General features: G+C 46.4%; 1 protein-coding gene across 5 annotated transcripts in view; it reads left to right on the forward strand.

Annotated features, from left to right (window-relative positions):
- The first annotated feature begins 380 nt into the window (after nucleotides 1-380).
- Nucleotides 381-18,535, forward strand: part of IFNAR2 (interferon alpha and beta receptor subunit 2) — an 87,275-nt gene continuing 69,120 nt past the window's right edge. For 3 of the 5 annotated variants that reach the window (XM_001498235.6, XM_070252559.1, XM_070252556.1), the window contains exon 1: nucleotides 622-955. The gene's annotated coding sequence lies outside the window, so the exon portion shown is untranslated. Of the gene's footprint in view, nucleotides 580-621; nucleotides 956-18,535 lie in introns of those variants that run through there. The other 2 variants (XM_070252557.1, XM_070252555.1) reach the window with 2 other exon arrangements.

An 18,535-nucleotide genomic window follows, 5' to 3' on the forward strand; every position in this document is an offset into this window, starting at 1 on the left:
AATTCCTTAGGTTTTCTTGATTGGGAAAGAGGTGGGGCGACTGCTAGCCCAGGAGGATGCATCACAACTGGAAAGACCACGGTTCCTGTGCATCACGGAGGAGAGAGACGAGGAGCCATTGCTTGGTGCTGCAGTGTTCTGGGCTGCGTACCTCGTGCTTTCCTGTACTCATGGATGTTTAGATGACTCTAGTTGGCAAGACTGGAGTTTCCAGTCTTTGTATCTCCCAACACACTTTACAGAATACTGGGCACAGAAGTACAAAGTCACTAAATATTTGTTGATGTGTTAGGGAACAAAGATATGACCTACATGCAGAAAACAGGAATTATACACACTGGGGTGATTGGACTTATTTGAGACGACAGCTCAGTCATTTTAGGACAGAATCGAGGAAGGAGCCAGCCTGAGACGGAGATGGGAGCTGTGTCTGTGAACTTTGGATTGTGGGTGGGGCAGGAAAAGACTCAGAAGGAACCACACACGAGTTGGGTTGACCCTTTGGGGAAGGAGAAGTTAAGACATGACATCTCAACCCCAAGGCAGACGCCAGGAAAAGAAAAAAGAATAACATATTGTGTAAGCCAGGAACTTCTCAATTTTAAGCATCTTCTTTGGCTCAGAGGAAATTATGTTATTTAGGGCTGAGTGATCACCAAGTTGCAGCTAATTAGAAGTTGAGAAAAAAATGCTCCATGGTTGTTATCCAGCTTTTTCAGATAATCAAAACTGACAGCGTCGGTTCTATGGTGTTTCAGAAGCTGAGTCTGAGGAGGAAGAAATAGAAGGGAGTCAGCCTGGCTTGGGGCTGATGGTCACACTACAGAGGAAACCACCAAAGATGAACTGGAACAGAAAAGCAGAACCGTCTGCCTGGCATGTGTCTCTGGAAGAGTGTTGTGCAGCGAGCCCCAAAAGCAGCAGCAGTGGCTGAGCTAATCCTGATTGGAACCTGGTAAGACCTTTCTCAAGCCCAATAATGATGATGGTAGATTAGCCATCCATTGTCGTTTGTCAATGTCATTCATGTTTCTAACTCTGCTAGCCTCCTCTTTTCCCTCTTTCCACCCCACCCTCAATTACCCATGCTATCTTTTTTTTTTTTAAAGATTTTATTTTTCCTTTTTCTCCCCAAAGCCCCCCGGTACATAGTTGTATATTCTTCGTTGTGGGTCCTTCTAGTTGTGGTATGTGGGACGCTGCCTCAGCGTGGTTTGATGAGCAGTGCCATGTCCGCGCCCAGGATTCGAACCAATGAAACACTGGGCCGCCTGCAGTGGAGCGCGCGAACTTAACCACTCAGCCACGGGGCCAGCCCCACCCATGCTATCTTTTTATAATTTCTAATCTACAGGTGGCTATGACAACAGAGAATTAGTATTAGTTATCATTGTGCTTAAAATAAGAGTTAATAAGCTAGGAGAGAGCACTGAGGGTTGCCTCTGCAGCATCCAGAGCGTGCTCCTCCATGCATTGTGTTCTGAGGCTGCTTTCTTTTGTTCTTGGTGGAGGCTGGAGGGCTGATGTAGCTTCAGAGAGATGGAATGTTAGACATGAAGAGTTTGAGTCAGCTTCGATGCATGCACAGAAGTGAGTGCTAAATGATGTTACAGTGAGGACTGCATTTGGGCAGAGTAAGAGATGTTCCCATAGGAAGGTCCCCATGTTTTTGAAAACAGATTCACTCAACTACACATTATATTGCACACCTACTATGTGCCATGCACTGGGCGTAGAGTGACAGCCACAACCAACCAAGGCCTTGGGCGACTCTAATGGAATGTAAGCAGTGAGGCATTTGGCTGGAGCCAGAGGAGGTGAGAATTTATGCAGAGGGATAAGTGACATCTCCCTGAGGGACAAGGTCGATGGATGGAGGGTGGTTTTACCTGGACAGAGAGTCTGGTACCTACCTGTAGGTAAAGAGGTGAAGATGAGGACAGTTCAAAATGAGGAGCAGCTGGTGACTGGCAAAGAGGCTTTACTCCTGGTGAGTTGGCGCACTTTCAGTTTCTCAAATGAGCCAGGCTTTGGGACCTGCCAGCCCACAAGGCTACTTTGTGCGAGTCTGGACAAGGCATACCCTCCAGGCTGGCACAGCCCAGGTGTGGTCTTGGCAAGCAGAGGTGGCCTCCGTGGGAACCGGGTCCCACCCACAGCCCCACAGCTGGATTTGAGTCCTCTCGGGTGTGCGTGCTGCCTGGAGCCTTGACTCGGGTTGTCCTGTCTTCCTGAAATGCTTCCCCACATGCCCCTCTCCCCTCCTCCTTCCGGTCTCCCCCAGAGGTGACCATCTCAGGTAAGCCCTCCCAGGTCCTCGCAGCTGGAAGTTGCTTGGTTTTCCATTCTTCTGTTGCCCTGGCACCCTATACTTCTCCCTAATTAGCCTCATCACAATTCCAGGCTCTTGTGAAATTGTCTTCCTCCCCATGAGCACTCAAGCTCCCAGAAAGGAGGGTCTGTGTCCCCCGCGCTCACTGGCGTATCCCCTGCAAGCGCCGGCACACAGGGTGCGCTCAGTCAATGCTTCCTGAAGGCGTGACTGGTCGAATGAATGGGAGGTCCAAGTTCAGAGTCGGTGGAAGCTACTTTGTCCTTCTAAGGGGAATGGTTTGACCACACTCTCCCCTTCATGCAGCCTGGACATGGCAGGACAGTCCCTCTGTCAAAGGCCAGGTCCTCTTATAAGACTGGGTCGTGGAGGCTGAGTCTGGACAGGCTAGCCTCTTCTGTGCTTTCACCCCGACTTTTCTCATTTGTGTCTAGAAGAGGTGCGCTCTGTGCATGTTGCAGAAATGTGCTCTTGTCTTCCCCAGACTGTACAACAGACAGAGTCCTCACTTTGTCTAGACCATCTAGAGTAGCCGGGGGCCACCCAAGTTTGCAACACAGGCCGCCATGGTGTCTAATCTCCATTCACTCATTTGGAAAAAATATTTATTGGGCACCTACTCTGTGTGCCAAGCACTGTTCTAGGGGCTGATTTTTCCATTTTCATGATAGCTTTGGGGGCACAAATTACCGTAGCAATCATGCAGGCTGAAAGTGCTGGAAAGCTTAGCACTCGAACTGCGAGCGATGCACCGGGCTGCGTCTCCAGACCTGCTGTCTTGTTCTAGGCTTAGCAACGCAGCTTGACCACCAGGAGGAGAGCGGGGTGAACAGCATGAGTCTGACTTGCGGTCGCTGTGCCAAACCACAGCACGACAGTGATTTCCTGCTTAGCAGAGAGGACTTGGGTGCGGACTGTTCCAGAGCACCAGACTAAGTTACAGATTTTCGATTTTATCAGGAAGTGTAGGAAACTATTTTTATATGATTACAAACTGATCTTCAGCCAGACGCCCAGCACAGCAACATCTCCACGCGGGTTGGTGCATCGTCACTCCCCCCACCCCCACTGCGCCCCACACTGTCCTGGCCACTCAGTCCCTCCCCCAGGACCCTCCCCGCCACCTCCTCCCCGTCCAGCCTCCACACTGGGCACAGCAGGGAGGAGCCACTCCCGTTGCTGAATATTTTAATATCAACTCTGATTCCAGGTGAAGGATTCCATGAAAAATTCTATAAAGATTCTACAGTCTTTATTTTATAAGAGATTTTATAAAGAAGCATCGAAGTGCTTTCTTCTTAATTCTGTGCCGTCCAAACGCAGAATTCCTTGTTTCCAGGGCATTTGGCATTTGGCCTTAAACTTAAAGAGCCACCAGAGGGAGCTGTTCCCTAGCATAAAAGTTGACGCAGATCCTAACAAGATGGCCACGGTTGGTCCGCTAGGGTTCCCGTAACAAAGTACCACAAACTGGGTGCCCTAAACAATAGGAATTTGATCTCTCCCGGTTCTGGAGGCCAGAAGCCTACAATCGGGGTGCCAGCAGTGTTGACTCTTTCTGCAGCCTCTCTCCTTGGCTTGCAGACGGCTGTCTTCTCTCCGTGTCTGTGTCCTGATCTCCTCTTATAAGGACACTAGTCCTACTGAATCAGAGCCCACCCTAATGACCTCATTCTACCTTGTTTACCTCCTTAAGGCCCTATTTCTAAATATAGTCACATTTTGAGCTACTAGGGGTTAGAACGTCAATATATGAATTTTTCAGGGACACAGTTCGGCCCATAACAGCCACCTGTTTTCAATTTTGTTAGCTTTGAAAAAAATGTATATTTTTAAATGTTTTTCCACTGTTTTCCAAAAATTAGATCACCTATGTTATTTTTACTCCCATGATAATAGGCTTCCACGCTAACTGGTGGCGTAGTGGTTAAGTTTGTGTGCTCTCCTTCAGCGGCCCAAGGTTCGTGGGTCCAGATCCTGGGCGCGGACATAGCACCACTCATCAAGCCATGCTGTGGCAGCATCCCACATAAAATAGAGGCAGACTGGCACAGATGTTAGCTCAGTGACAATCTTCCTCAAGCAACAAGAGGAAGATTGGCAACAGATGTTAGTTCAGGGCCAATCTTCCTCTCATACGCACACAAAAAAATAAACAGTCTTTGAAGTTCAAAGGTCTTTGTTCCCTTGCCATATCGGTACACATCAGTGGTGTGCTTAGATTGATAGAAAGCCCAGACCCAGGCACCTCTTGGTAACGTCAGGCGCGCTCACATATCTAAAGATACAGAAAGGAAATGATGAGGTCAGGACACAAGCAGGGCGGCTGGCAGCCGTCTGCGGAGGCCGAGTGGGGTTCCCAAAGTCCCCAGTGGGGAGTTGCAGATGCTGAAGCCGGGATAGTCAGAGCCTTCCCAGGCATCCTCAAGCCCAGTGCCATAGGCTCTCTCCTTCCTCCTGAATCCCCTCTCCCACCTCAGCTCCGTGCACCCAAGGCGGGGGTAGTTCTGCTCTGGCAGCCTGGGGTCGCACTAGGAAGCCTCCTCGGGCCTGGTGGGCCTCGTCGATCCTGCAGGTAGACAACAGCAATCTGACTTCAACCGAGCACCCTCCGCTCCCCAGGCGAACGGGGCGGAGTCCACGACGCCCCTGACTCAGGGCGTCGGAGCCAGGACAAGGGTGTTACAAGTTCCTGAGACGTCAGGCTAACGGCCCCTAGGCCCACCACGGAGCTCACCCTGCAGGCCCAAAATGTGGTCTGCCGGTCTAAAGAGCTGTCTCAAGAATGAGCAAATGCATCTCAATAGTAACCAGTTGTCTGACTCCATAATCCGTTAATTGCAAGAAAACGTCACTAGAAAATTGCTGCATATACTTCTTTATGCATTCGTGTATCAGAGATTTTATGCAAAACACACCATTAGCACCCCCGGTGCAGTAGATGCGACCAGGAAAGAACAAGTCTTTGCTTAAAGCAGGAGTCTTTGCTTGAAGTGCACTTGCCTTACGTGAGATTACTCGTCTCATGGGGCATGTCAGGACATTGGAGGTTTCGTTTACTGTTTGAAAGAGACTCAGAGCCATAGTCTGAGTCCAGAGGTGGGAGAGGCTTTCCATCCCCTCGGGCTGTGGGACCCGCCGTTCCACGAAATACCAGGTTGTTCTGAATCAACGCTGATTCACTCAGCCATTTGTTGCAGGTCCTGGAAGTCAGCTGGGCCCCTGTCACCATCCAAGTGTGATAGTCCCGGATCTGTCAATATCTCGACCCAGGATGTGAGCTCACTGGCCCCGGGTCCTTAGAATCTCCCTCTCTTTATGCCAGGACGATCTGAGGGTTTCTTTGAGCTCTGCCAGAGGACCCGCTCACACAAGCAAAGCATTGTGAGCACTCTGGATAATGATGTATTGGGCAGGGGGGGGGGTGCAATGGTCAAAGGTTATGTCACATATTCCACAGCAAACAGCCTCACAATATGTGCTTTGATATTTTGGTTCTCCCTGTGCCCCAAGGGGGTGGGGGGAGTTGCTCCCCCTCTCTCTCCTCTTCTCCCACTCTGCACCCACCTCACTGGAGCCCCATCCTCCATCCTGGACCTCCTCCACCCCCAGGCTACCTCTAGCCCCCACAGCGCTCTGGTGGGCATTTGCAGGGAAATCCAGTGCCCCCCAGTCCCCATGCCACCTGTCATTCCCAACCCCATCTAGGAAGTCCCCTGAATTCTCTGCAACATGATCCACCCTTTTGAAAGCTCAGTTAAGGTGACATATAGCTTTTAACTTTCTATTCTCTTAACAATACATCTAACCGGTTCTCACTGAATGCCTTCTGCATTGTGTTCACAAAGGGGGCTCTGAAGCTAGACCCTAAGGTTAGAATCGTGGCTTCACCATTTACTGTGTGACTTTGAGTGAGTTACTTAACTTCTCTGGGCCTCTGTTTTCTCATCTGTAAAACCGGGGACATGATAGTGTTACTGAGCAAGGGCTTGCCACCCAACACACACAGAAGCCAACCCCATGGCACACTGGCTTTTGAGAAAAGAAAGGCTTTATTGCGAGGTCAACTAGCACAGAGACAGATCAACCTCTCAAATTTATCTTGCCCATCCAAGGTGTAGGGTATAATTTAAGGGATCAGAGAGGGCAGGCTGGTACGCAGATGGGCTCACAGGATGAGTTTCAATTAGCAGGTCAAATTTTCTCTTCCATACATGCTCCTGGCTGGCTCACTGCCCTAAAAAACAGCTTTAACATCCTGTTGTTGACATGGGGTCAGTCAATGGCGGTGACCAGGTAAACTATGGTAAACAGGGGTAAAGTTGTTATGCAAGCCATTGTCTTCGCCGTCAGTAAGAGCGTCTAGAGGTTTCTAGGATCTTTCTCTTCCTGGCAGAGACAGAGACACCGTTGCAAATGGAGATTTCTCTTCTAAATGTTTATTTCCCTTACCAAAGGGTAACTTCTCCTAGGTTTTCAGAGCTTTCCCGTGTCTGCTGTTTCTTAATAATTATCAGCTCTAAATAATCCTTGTGCCAGAGAGGCGTATGTTGGGGTGGTAAGTTCTGCTCCTGGTCCTGTGGTTACAGTAACAGCTCTGACCACTGAGGCTGGTGTGAGGGATGACAGTGGGTGGTGAGCAGGTACACCAGCATCCAGCGCTGGGTAAGAAGGCAGGAGGGGCTGCTGCATGGCAGGCACGGGACAAGGCGGGGAATCACACAGCGCGGGGACAAGTCAGACCTCCAGAGGGTGTCACAGTGCTATCAAGGTGGAAGTATAGGATGCCGTGGACTTGACAGGAAGGTCACCTGGCCCACACTCAGGGAAGGGAAGCGCTTCCTGGAGGAAGAGACAGCTGAATCCAGGAAGATAAGGAGGAGCCAGAAAAGAGGTGGAAGAGTCTTCCGGGGGGTCAGGGAACAGCATTTGCATGCAAACCCCCACAGAGGCAAAGGACGCTTTGAGGGCAGGACGCTAATTGAGCATAGGAGGAGCAGGGAGTGGGGTGAGGAGAGGCCCTAATAAGACTGGAGCAGGAAGCAGGCACAGGAACAGGTGGCCTGTGGGCCCAGTGGAAGAGTCTGCATTTTATTCCGAGGACGGTGGGAGCCCGGGAGGGCTTATGCAGGGGAACAGAGGGACCAAATTTACCTATCAGCGAAATGATGGGGCTGCTCTGTGGAAAGCAAGTGAGAGAAAAATAATACGATAGAGCCTTACAAACACTGTAATAGGTACAGGGCTTTGCAAGGGGCTGGGGCCCTGAAGTCCAAGCTTCATTGGCCTTGGGCTAAAGCCATTTCTTTTTTTTTGCTGGGAAAGATTCGCCCTGAGCTAACCTCTGTTGCTAATCTTCCTGGGGTTTTTTTTCCTGCCCAAAGCCCCAGTGCATGGTTGTATGTCCTAGCTGTAAGTCCTTCTAGTCCTTCTGTGTGAGCTGCCCCCACAGCATGGCTACTGATAGACACGTGGTGTGGTTCTGTGCCGGGGAACTGACGTTGGGCTGCCGAAGTGGAGCACGCCAAACTTTAACCACTAGGCCATCAGGGCTGGCTCTAAAGCCGTTTCTGATTACAATCCAATACATCTATATCACATGCATGACCCACTCACACATACCACATACCACGCGTGCACCATTCACCACATGCACACCCCACATATAACATACCACACACCACAGACACCAGTCACCACACACATCATTCACCACACACACACACTTGAAACAGGTCGATACTTGTCCTTCCTGTGTACTATGTGCTCTGCTGTTTTCTATTCTACTTTTCTTATTCTATTCTAGTCCATGTCTTTCCCTTTCTTTTTTTCTTTTCTAATGATGTCTGAGACTCGCTAAATTTGGGACCCACGAATAGGTCCCAAACTTCAGTTTGGAAAACCCTGACTTGGAGGGAGGCAAAGGAGGCCCACAGGCCACTGTGGAGCGGGGCTCAGCCGTGCTGTCTACGGCTGACCTCTGAGCAGGGTCACAGAGGGACACAGCTGCCTGGGACACAGCTATGGCACGAGGCCACCTCACCTCTGTGGCTGCCCCGGCCAAGAATGCGGAGGAGAGCTGGAAGGAGAGGGCCTCTCACGGCATTGGCATGACTCCTGTGAACCCAAGAGGTGACCTCATCGGTTCTTGTTTTCAATCACCCCTTCGCTTACCGTGGCCTGTGGGTTTTCTCCTCCTTCCTCCAAACGAATGCTTCCAAGCTGCGGCCTGAGACCTACTCATGGGTCATGAAATCTCTGTCCTGAGTCTCAGACAGCATTAAAGGAAAGGAAGAAGTGGAATGGAATGGAATGGAATAGAATAAAACCAGCAGAGCACATGGTGCGTGGTGGGGATTAGTACTGACTTGTTGGGGTGTGTTTGTGTGTACTGTGTTACAACTTTTCTTCAAACTAGCTGTGAAATAGGAGAAACCATAAATATGGGGCAGAGAGAATCAATCATGTTGAGTGATTCAGACACGGAAGTACAGAATGAAGCAACTTAAGAAACTACAGACTGAAAAGTAAAGATCATATCCGATGCCCACAGCCGGGACCGAATCTGCCAGATGATGACTCAGGGAAAGCTGAATTGTCTGTCCTCTCTACCAATTCTTCCTGGTTAATATTAAATCCAGCTGATCATTCCTCCTCTTTCAAACAGGCTTGAGTAGGACCAAGCCTACAGTATTAGAGTGACTCACCCTCCTAAGAATCATTTCAGAAGCCCTCAGGCCAACATCGTTCTTTGCTTTTCCTCACAGAAGCCTGTGTCAGCAACGGGCCACTGCTCAAAACGTGTGGGAATTCTGCTTCTGGAATTTCCCGCAAAGCCACAGCTCAGTCCTTGGCCAGGGTATCAGAAGTTTCCTGAGTGATGACAGCATCACTGGAATATTCAGTGTTAGTTGGGTTTGTTTCTTAAAAACAAGAAAGAAGTTTTTCTCAACTAAAACTATGACGAGGAGTCTTAAGTGGATCATTTTTCTGATTTGTCTGAAAATTATGACAAAATTCTAAAGTTTAATTCTACTAAAGTGTATTTTTAATTAATTGGCTTTGTGAGAAAGAATTAAATTTTTTTCAATGCTACTGTCCTAGAAAATCCAGGACGTGCAGCCGCCATGGATGAATATATGTATATGCACACGCATAGGTGTGCTCACGGACGTCCCCCCCCCACCCCCCCGGCTGTCTTCCTCTCCCTTTTCTCCAACCACCTCACCCTGGCTGACACCCTCACCCACACTCCATGGACCCAGCATTCCGAAGATCCTCATTGATTTCCAGGCTCTAAAATGCAACAGACACATGTTGGGTCTCCACTTGACTTCTCATCAGCACTCAGTACAATTGACCTCCCACTTCTTCTAAAATTACTCTCTTCCCTCGGCTTCCACCTGACACGGCGCATTCCTGGTATTTCTCATGTCTCTCTGGCCACTTCTTCTCAGCTTTCTTTGCCAGCTCCTCTTCCTCTACAAAACCTCGGTGTTCAAATCTGTCCTAGGTTTTCCTCTTCTCATTCTGTATCCTCTCTGTAGGCTACAAGTTCTCAAGGGGAGGTGGCATTGGGAAATGCGTGAGGGCAATTCGGGGTTGTCACAACGATGGGGTGGAGGTTGCATTACCAGCATTTAGTGGGTGGGGGCCAGAGAAGCCAGAGGACAATGTCACCAAAAAGACAGTCCACCTCCAGGTTCAATACTCTCCCTGCACTGAGAAACACTGCAGCCACATCACTCCCACGGATTTGGGTACCATTTGCAGGCCAGTGACTCCCTAGCCACACCTCTCTCCCCAGCTCGGGCATCTCACTTAAACATCTAACAGGCAGGTCAAAGTCAACGTGTCTAAACTCAACTCCCCATCTCCCCTACAAATCTGCTTCTCCTCCAAGATATCATTCGTCAACGCTCAGCATCACCATTTGGGCTTCTGCACCCAATCCAGTCCCCAGGTCCTACGAAGTCCAGCCCCTCCTTCCTCCACATCCACTGCCAGCACCCAATCTCCACCACCATCATCTCTATCTGGATGCCTGCAGTAGCTGCTTCACAGATCTCTTTGCTTCCGACTGTCTGTCCTCATTGCAGTGACAGTCATTTTCTAAAATGACAACTCTGATCCTGCCACTCTCCTACTTACCCTCTCCAGTGGCTTCCCACCGCTCTCACAATCCAGCCCCAAATCCTATCGCTGCCCGTGAAGAAGGCCCTGTCTGCCCCTCTAGCATCTCTCACCCTTTGTTCAGTTTCTTGAGCCACGGGTGGCCTCCTGCCCCTCCTCAGTGGCACTGTATGTGCCAGCTACCATGATAGTTTTGTTTTTACCCAAAATAGCTATTTTGGTTACTTAAGAAACGATTTTGAGACTTATCAGCAAAAAATGGATTTATTGTTTCTGAGCTTTTAAATAAATAAACTACCCAATCACTGTATTTTTAAAAAGAACATTTTATTATGTTGATCAAACCTCTACTTTGTAATTAACTCTAATTACAAACAATTAAAAAAAAATCCCACCTTAGCAAGTGCCCTTCTGTCATACACACCCGCCTTTCTCTTTTACCCACCAACTCTCGTCCTCCCAGTGGCTAATGCTAGCATTTCTCCAGTATCTCAGGATCAGTTCAAATGCCACTTCTTCGAGGAAGCCTTCCCTATCCCACTAGGATGAGTCTCCCATACATTCTCAAGGCTCCTAGTCTGTCTCCTTTCTAGAAGTGGTCACAATTGCCATGAATTAACTGGCCGTGAAACTGCCTATTTAATGTCTTTCTTCACTGCTCTGAAAGCAACTGTGTGAAGTGAGGAATGGACCAGCCTTGCTCACTGAGGGCTCTGTGGCACCCAGCACAGTGGTTAGCAGAGTAGCACTCAGTAAACATCCTATAAAGTGGATTCCGTGGCCAGCCTGGTGGCTCAGCACACGTTCCACTTCAGTGGCCTAGGGTTCGCTGGTTGGGATCCTGGGTGTGGACATGGCACTGCGTGGCAAGCCATGCTGTGGTAGGCATCCCACATATAAAGAAGAGGAAGATGGGCATGGATGTTAGCTCAGGGCCAGTCTTCCTCAGCAAAAAGAGGAGGATTGGCAGCAGATGTTAGCTCAGGGCTACTCTTCCTCAGAAAAAAAAAGTGGATTCCAGTTCTAGTTTCAATTAAGATGCTGAATCAGCAAGAGTGCTGACTCTCACGAGAGAAACCCAGGAGGAACTATAGAAGGAGAACTGATAAAATTGTGAGAAAACTCTGGCAGATGGAGGGGGGCTGTTGTGAAGGGATGGGGGCGCTTTGACCAGAAGCAGGACTTGGTGAACTGGCTGTGGAAAGAAAAGGAACTGCGGGCTCTGCGCTTGCTCCTCCCCCATCAACACTAAGGGCAAACCGATGCTGACTCAGAGCTGTGGTCCAGATGTCCCCAGGAGAAAAATCCAGGCATCTCAGAAGTCCTGCGCTTGTGAGGAGCTGAGAAAAACAGGTGGGAAAAGACAAACCCCAGGCAGTTACTTTCCTTCTCTGACACCTCCCTTTCCATAGCACCAGGCCAAGGGAATCTCAATCCAAAGAACTCTCTTCCTGAATTGTTTATCCCCAGGGCAAAGGATGGAGAGGTGACCCGGGGAGTTTGTTCAACAGAGTGACTGAAGGTGGCAAGGGGGGTCTGGGACTTATCTGTACCCACCCATCTCCCTGGGCCAAATGTGGACCAAAGTCCAGTCTTCATCCATAAATAGTGCCTGACAGAGACGCCAATTCCCATCCCCCAGCCCCACCCAGCTCACAAGTCAAAACAGCAAATGACATTTGAGCAGCATAGCCATTTCCAAGACAAACAGACAAAAACAAATACTGGATTACAGATTCCATCAGAAGAAGAAATGTTGTTCAAGTCCAAGAAGTCAAAACCAGCTCAATAAAGTATTAAGAAATAAGAGAGAACGAAACAATAATAAGGAAACATTAAAAAAAAAAACCACACATAAGAAATAAAATATATCAGTAATTGAAGTAAAGAGCACATTGACGGGAATAAATAACAGCATGGATGCAACTTGAAAACAAAATGGTGAACTGGAAATCCAGATCGAGGAAATCCTTTAAAAGAAGGACCAAAAGAAGAATATTAAAGAAAAGCAAAGGAATATGAGTGATTTAGGTTTCAATGCCAACATCCAGATAATCAGACTCAGAAAAACAGAGGAATAAAATGAAAAGGAGGAAATAGGTGAAGAAATAAGGGACAGAGATTTCCTAGAATTAAAAAAAAAAAAATGAAATACTTTAGAATGAAACAGCCTATAGAACAAGAAAGAGAAAAAATAAGGGCGGGGAGGAATCACACCTGGATACTTTATAGTGAATTATGGGACTATCAAAGACAAAGAAAATTCTGAAAGCTTCTAGAGGAAAAGAGTAATTCATACAAAGAACCAAAATCAGATTGACAGCAGATTCCCCAACGGCAACAGTGGATGCAGGAGGACAATGGAGCACACTTTTCAATATTTGAAAAAATATTGAAGGAAATGACCTTAGAGCCTAGAAATATATATCCAGCCAAACTGCCACTCAAATATCAGGGCATGAAATAAATATTCTGTTATACAAGGCCTCAAGGCTTGAATAAGGAGAGAAACAAATCGAGGAGTTGCTGCAAGAAACATAGAAATAAAAGTGATCAAATACCTTAGAAAAGTTGGCTATCATCCTCTAAAAGATGCTCAGACCAAAGAACAAGAAAAAACATGTTTATAGTTACCCAGAATTAAAGTCTAGATCAGCACTATCCAAGAGAAATAGCATTCTAGCCACATAAGTCATTTTAAACAAAAGGTACATGAAAAAATTAAAAACAGGTGAAATTAATTTTAATAGTACTTTTATTTAACCCAATATATCCAAAACAATATCATGTCAACATATAATCAATAAAGAAGTGTTAATGAGATCTTTTACATTCTAACTCTTCAAAATCCAGTGTGTATTTCATGCTTAGAGGGCATCTCAGTTCAGACTAACTGCATTTCACATGTGGCGTGTGGCCATTGTGCTGGACGGTGCTGCAATAGAAGATAATGTCAGTACGATGGTATTAGGAAGGAAGGATGCCAAGGACTATGAGAATGTGCTAAATATTTATCTAATTTGATGGGGGAAACAAATGTTAATTCGTAAAGACATTGCAAGAGTGGGACAAACTGAGTAAGAAATTAAGAGCTATTCTGGCGCTAGGGTGGTTCCTAGGGCACAAAATTTAAGGAGGTACTCACCTGTAGGTGCTGACCTTGAACTTGCACAGCCCAAAGAGTGAGTGACTTCTCAAATTTTGCACCCTGGGAACCACACTTGCTTCACACTAGTCTCAGCCCTGATTAAGACAACAGAAACAAGTCCAAGTATATTAATAATGACAACAAATGTAAATGAACTAAATGTACCAATTAAAAGACGCAGATTCGGGCTGACCCCATGGCAGAGTGGTTAAAGTTCTGCATGCTCTGCTTCAGCGGCCTAGGTTCGCAGGTTCGGATCCCGGGCTCAGACCTACACTACTCAGCAGCCTTGCTGTGGAGGCATCCCAGATACAAAACAGAGGAATATTGGCATGGATGTTAGCTCAGGGCTATTCTTCCTCACCAAAAAAAAAAAAAAAAAAGACTTAGATTGACAGATTGAGTGGGGAAAAAAATCCAGATATATGCTGTCTTATATATATGAGATACACATACTTAGGGCACACAAAGATTGAAAACAAAAGCATGGAAATAGACATATCAAACAAATACCAAATGATACCTTGCATAGCAATATTAATATCATATGAAATCAATATCTAATTGATTGTCTAAATGAGCATATCTTTGAGAATAAAAGGTATTATTAAGAATTACACCAAAAAAAGAAAGGTAAACCAGGACTCTAATTTTAGGCAAATCAGGATGTGTGGTCGTCGTGCTATATAAAGTAAATCAGGAAGAATTATTAAGGATGAGGAGGGTCTCTAAAAATGATAAAAGGTTTAATTCCCCAAGACCATATGAAGTAAAAATTGATAGAAACATAGGGAGAAATTGATCAAATCTGCTTCCACAGTAGGAGATTTCAACATAGCATTCTCAGTGAATGACGGGCCAAGCAAACAAACTGTTGATGCAAATAATCAATAACTAATCTATAGATAAGAAAGATAGAGTGATATTTAATTGAGCTGAGGACTAGTCCAGAAGTGCTTACTTCTGCAGGGAAGAAAGCACTCTTGGGAAAATGTGGTTTACAGCATGGTTATATACCATTTCAGAACAAAGAACATACATCAACCATGACAGGAATACAATTTTTTTCCCAAGGTCACAAGGAGATGTTTTGACCCAGTTTAGCACATACACAGCAGGTCAACTTGATCTTGGTTCTCTGGGAAGAAAAGCTTATTTTCAAAGAAGAACTGGTATCGAGGTCAGAGAGATGGAGACATTACATTCCTGTCTTTAAAGAGTGAACACTTTGCTTTGGGAAAGTCTTCCAAGCAGATGGACGCGGCATGTTTGGTAGACCATAAGTCAGGCTGCTCTGGAAAAAACAAGTTTCAAGCCAAACCAGATTTAAACCAGAATGGCTTCCCCATATACCTCAATATGAGAAAACATTATTATTACTGTTTTTGTCAAAATAAACAAAAAAGTCATCAAGAAAATAAAAGATTTGAACATCACCTGAAAATATAGAGTTATGCATTCAAAACTTAAAGAATACATTTTTCGAGCACGCATGAAACATTTACAAAAATTGATCATATACGAGGCCATAAAGAAACCCTAAACAAATTTCAAAGAATGGATATCACACAAACCAGATCTTCTGACCACATGAGATTAAGATAGAAGCTAATATAAACAGAAATCCTTGCATATTGGGGAGGAAGGGGTATAAATTGATGTAAGAACATTGGGAGAAAGTTTGGCATGTCTTCCTAAAGTTAGGAACTCACATACCATATGATTCAACAATTTTACTCTTAGAGAAATACCTGAAGCTCTTTGCACCTGTAAAATAGGCAAAATATACAAGAATGTTTACAGCAAGACCACTCTCAATAATGTAAACCTGGAAACAATCCAAATGCTTATCAAGGAAAAGTAGAATAGATTATGGCTGTGTTTGTTTTCTGCTGTATAACAAATAACCACAAACTTCAAGGCATAAAACAACACCCATTTATTATCTCAAAGTTCTGTAGCTCAGAAGTCCAGATACATCTTGGCTGGGTCTCTGCTCGGGGTCTCACCAGGCTGGATCAAGGTGTCAGACAGGGCAGCCATCACCTCTGAGGCTGGGGTCCACCTCCAAGCTCACTGGCTGTTGGTAGAATTCAGTTCCTTGTGGTTGCGGGACTGCGGCCCCACTTTCCTGCTGGCTGTTAGCTGGAGCTGTTCTTAGCTTCTAGAGAAAACTCGTCACGTGGCTCCTCCACAGCACGACCGTCTTCTTCTGCAAGGCTAGCAGGGGAATTTGACGGCAGTTTTCAATCCCTGACTCTAGACCCAGATTTAAAGGGCTCATGCTGTTACCAAGCAAGAAGGCCCACTGCCTGATGTGAATAAAAAGCCAATACTGTGACAAGGCTTTTGAGAAAAGAAAAGGCTTTCTGGTGAGGTCGACTGGCACTGAGACAGGAGGCAAGGTTCTCAAATCTGTCTCCTGATCCAGGGTTTGGGGTAAAATTTAAGGTGTTAGGGAAAGCAGGCTGGTATGTGGAAGCTCTGGCAGGGCAGTTTTCAATCGGAAGGACTTTAAACATTTATGGTAAGGTGTAGAAAGGGGCTCTGACACCAGATCTTCCTGGACAACGGACGCCTCGCTTCCATCTTTCGAGTTCTGTTTGTGTCCTGGTCCTTTTGGTTCTGTAGGGGGGAATCTTTGGTTCCAGGTGCTATTTCAGGTCAAAATTTTCTCTTCTGCCCTTGCTCTGGCAATATGTCTTGCAGTTTTGGCTCACTGCCCCTGGAAAACAACTTTAACATTCTGTTGTTGATAAGATGGGGTCAGTTTAACTTGTCCTGTGTTACAATGTGATTGGGTCAAACTCCCTTTCTTAAGTTCCATTGATTCGGGATCTGAATTATATGTGCAAAATCCCGTCACAGCAGTACCTCAATTAGCATTTGATCGAATAGTGAGTGTATACACCAGGGCCTCGGTGGCCATCTGAGCTTGGTGGCCGTCTTAGTTTGGCGGCCATATTAGAATTCCACCTTCTACAATGGTCTATTCACACAATGACTAGTAGATAGAAATCAAATGTTATGAATTACAGCCACCTGCCACAATTGGGATGAACTCTAGCTATTTAATACTCTATGAAAAAATATAGTCCCAAATGATCCTAAATTAAAAACAACTAAAATTTTAAAAATATTTTTAAGGGACATATATAGATGCAACAAAACAATATAAAAAAGAAAGCAAGGAGATGATGAACCAGAGTCTGGAGGCCCCGATTTGGGGTAGGAAGAGGGGTGGGATGCTGGAGGGCTGGATGTAGGTTATTGTAAGGGACCTAGATTTGGCAGAGGGAGGGAGGTAAGTGGGTTCATAGATGTTATTATATTATTTACAATAACTAATTAATTTGAAGCAAGACGAATATGGACTAATGATGAGAGAATGTCCTGAACTAAAAATTCTCATTAATTGTCTTCTGTGCACCTGAGGTCTAAAAAATGGAGAAAAAATACTTGTTAAATGAAAGAACATATTACAGCATTAAAAAGTACATTCTCTCTAGGGCAGGGGAAGCCGTATGGGTTCCAGATAGCACCACAGAGGCAGTAACTTATTTCCTCAGGCAAACTCATCCCTCTGGAAAGCTTCCAACATGTAAATAGAAATTACCATTTGCTCTCGAAAAAGTCTAGACTGAAAATATCCAGGAAGATCAGACACTACCTTTACCCACTCAGCCCTCGGGGTTTTCTGTTTCCTCCACCTCCCCAGGCCGCTGGTTCCTTTGCATCAGCATTTAAACACCCTCAAGGTTCTCTTATTTTGGGGAGAAAAACGCAAGAATAAAGCAAGACCTCTCTCCCCTCCACCCTTCCTGCCCCCTCAGCTGCAACACTGTCTCCCTCCCACACTTTCCAAGCAAAACTTGTTGAAACAAGTCCTGTGCATTCTCGGTCTCAGTCCTCAGCCCCTGGCCACGTGGCTTTCGCCCTCCCCACTACAAAAGACCTACACTCTGCCAAGGCGCCAACGGCTGCTCAGCGCTGAACTCTCCTGACATTTTGGTCCCTTTTGACTCTGTCACCACTTCCTCTATAAGCCTTTTTCCTCGGCAGCTTTGACAACACTCTGGTTTTCCTGTCTCATCTGGCAGTTCATTTTCCTCTGCCGTTCCGTGAATGCTGAGGTTGCTTGTTGCTCTGTCCTCACATCCCTGGCCTCTGCTGTCTAGTCTCTTTGGAGTAGCTCGTCTGCACTCACAGCCTCAGTTGCACCTTGCACACTAGTGGTCTCCAAATCCTTTCTCGCAGCCGAAATTTTCTTCACTCCGGGCGCAGAAAACCAACTACCTTCTAGAAACTTCTTCAATGCCCTCACACCTCCTCCAACTCTCTGTGCCCTAAACTGAGCTCAACATTTCCTCCACCCCCTCACATCTGCTCCTTCCTTGATGCACACTATGTTAGTCAGGGTTCTCCAGAGAAACAGAACCAATGTGATGCACATAGAGAGAGAGAGATTTATTTTATTTTGTTTATTTATTTATTTATTTTTTGCAGGGAAAGATTCGCTCTGAGCTAACATCTGTTGGGAAACTTCCCTTTTTTTCCCTCCTCCCCAAAGTCCAGTGCATGGTTGTACATCCTAGTTGTAAGTCCTTCTAGTTCTTCTTTGCAAGCCGCCACCACGGCATGGCAAGCGACTGACGGGTGGTGTGCTTCCACCACCAGGAAACAAACCGGAAGTGCTGAGAGGGCTGAACTTTAACCACTAGGCCATCAGGCTGGCTCGAGAGAGAGATTTGTTTTAAGGAACTAGTTCACAAGGTTGTGGAGGCCAGCAGGCTGGAGATGCAGGGGAGGAGCTGACGTTGCAGCTTGAGTCTAAAGGCAGTCTGGAGGGAGAATCTCTTCCTCGAGGGACTTCAGTCTTTTCTCGTAAGGCCTTTAAATGACCAGATGAGGCCCCCCCCCCC

The sequence above is a fragment of the Equus caballus genome, chromosome 26 (genome assembly GCF_041296265.1).
Source record: "Equus caballus isolate H_3958 breed thoroughbred chromosome 26, TB-T2T, whole genome shotgun sequence".
NCBI lineage: Eukaryota > Metazoa > Chordata > Mammalia > Perissodactyla > Equidae > Equus > Equus caballus.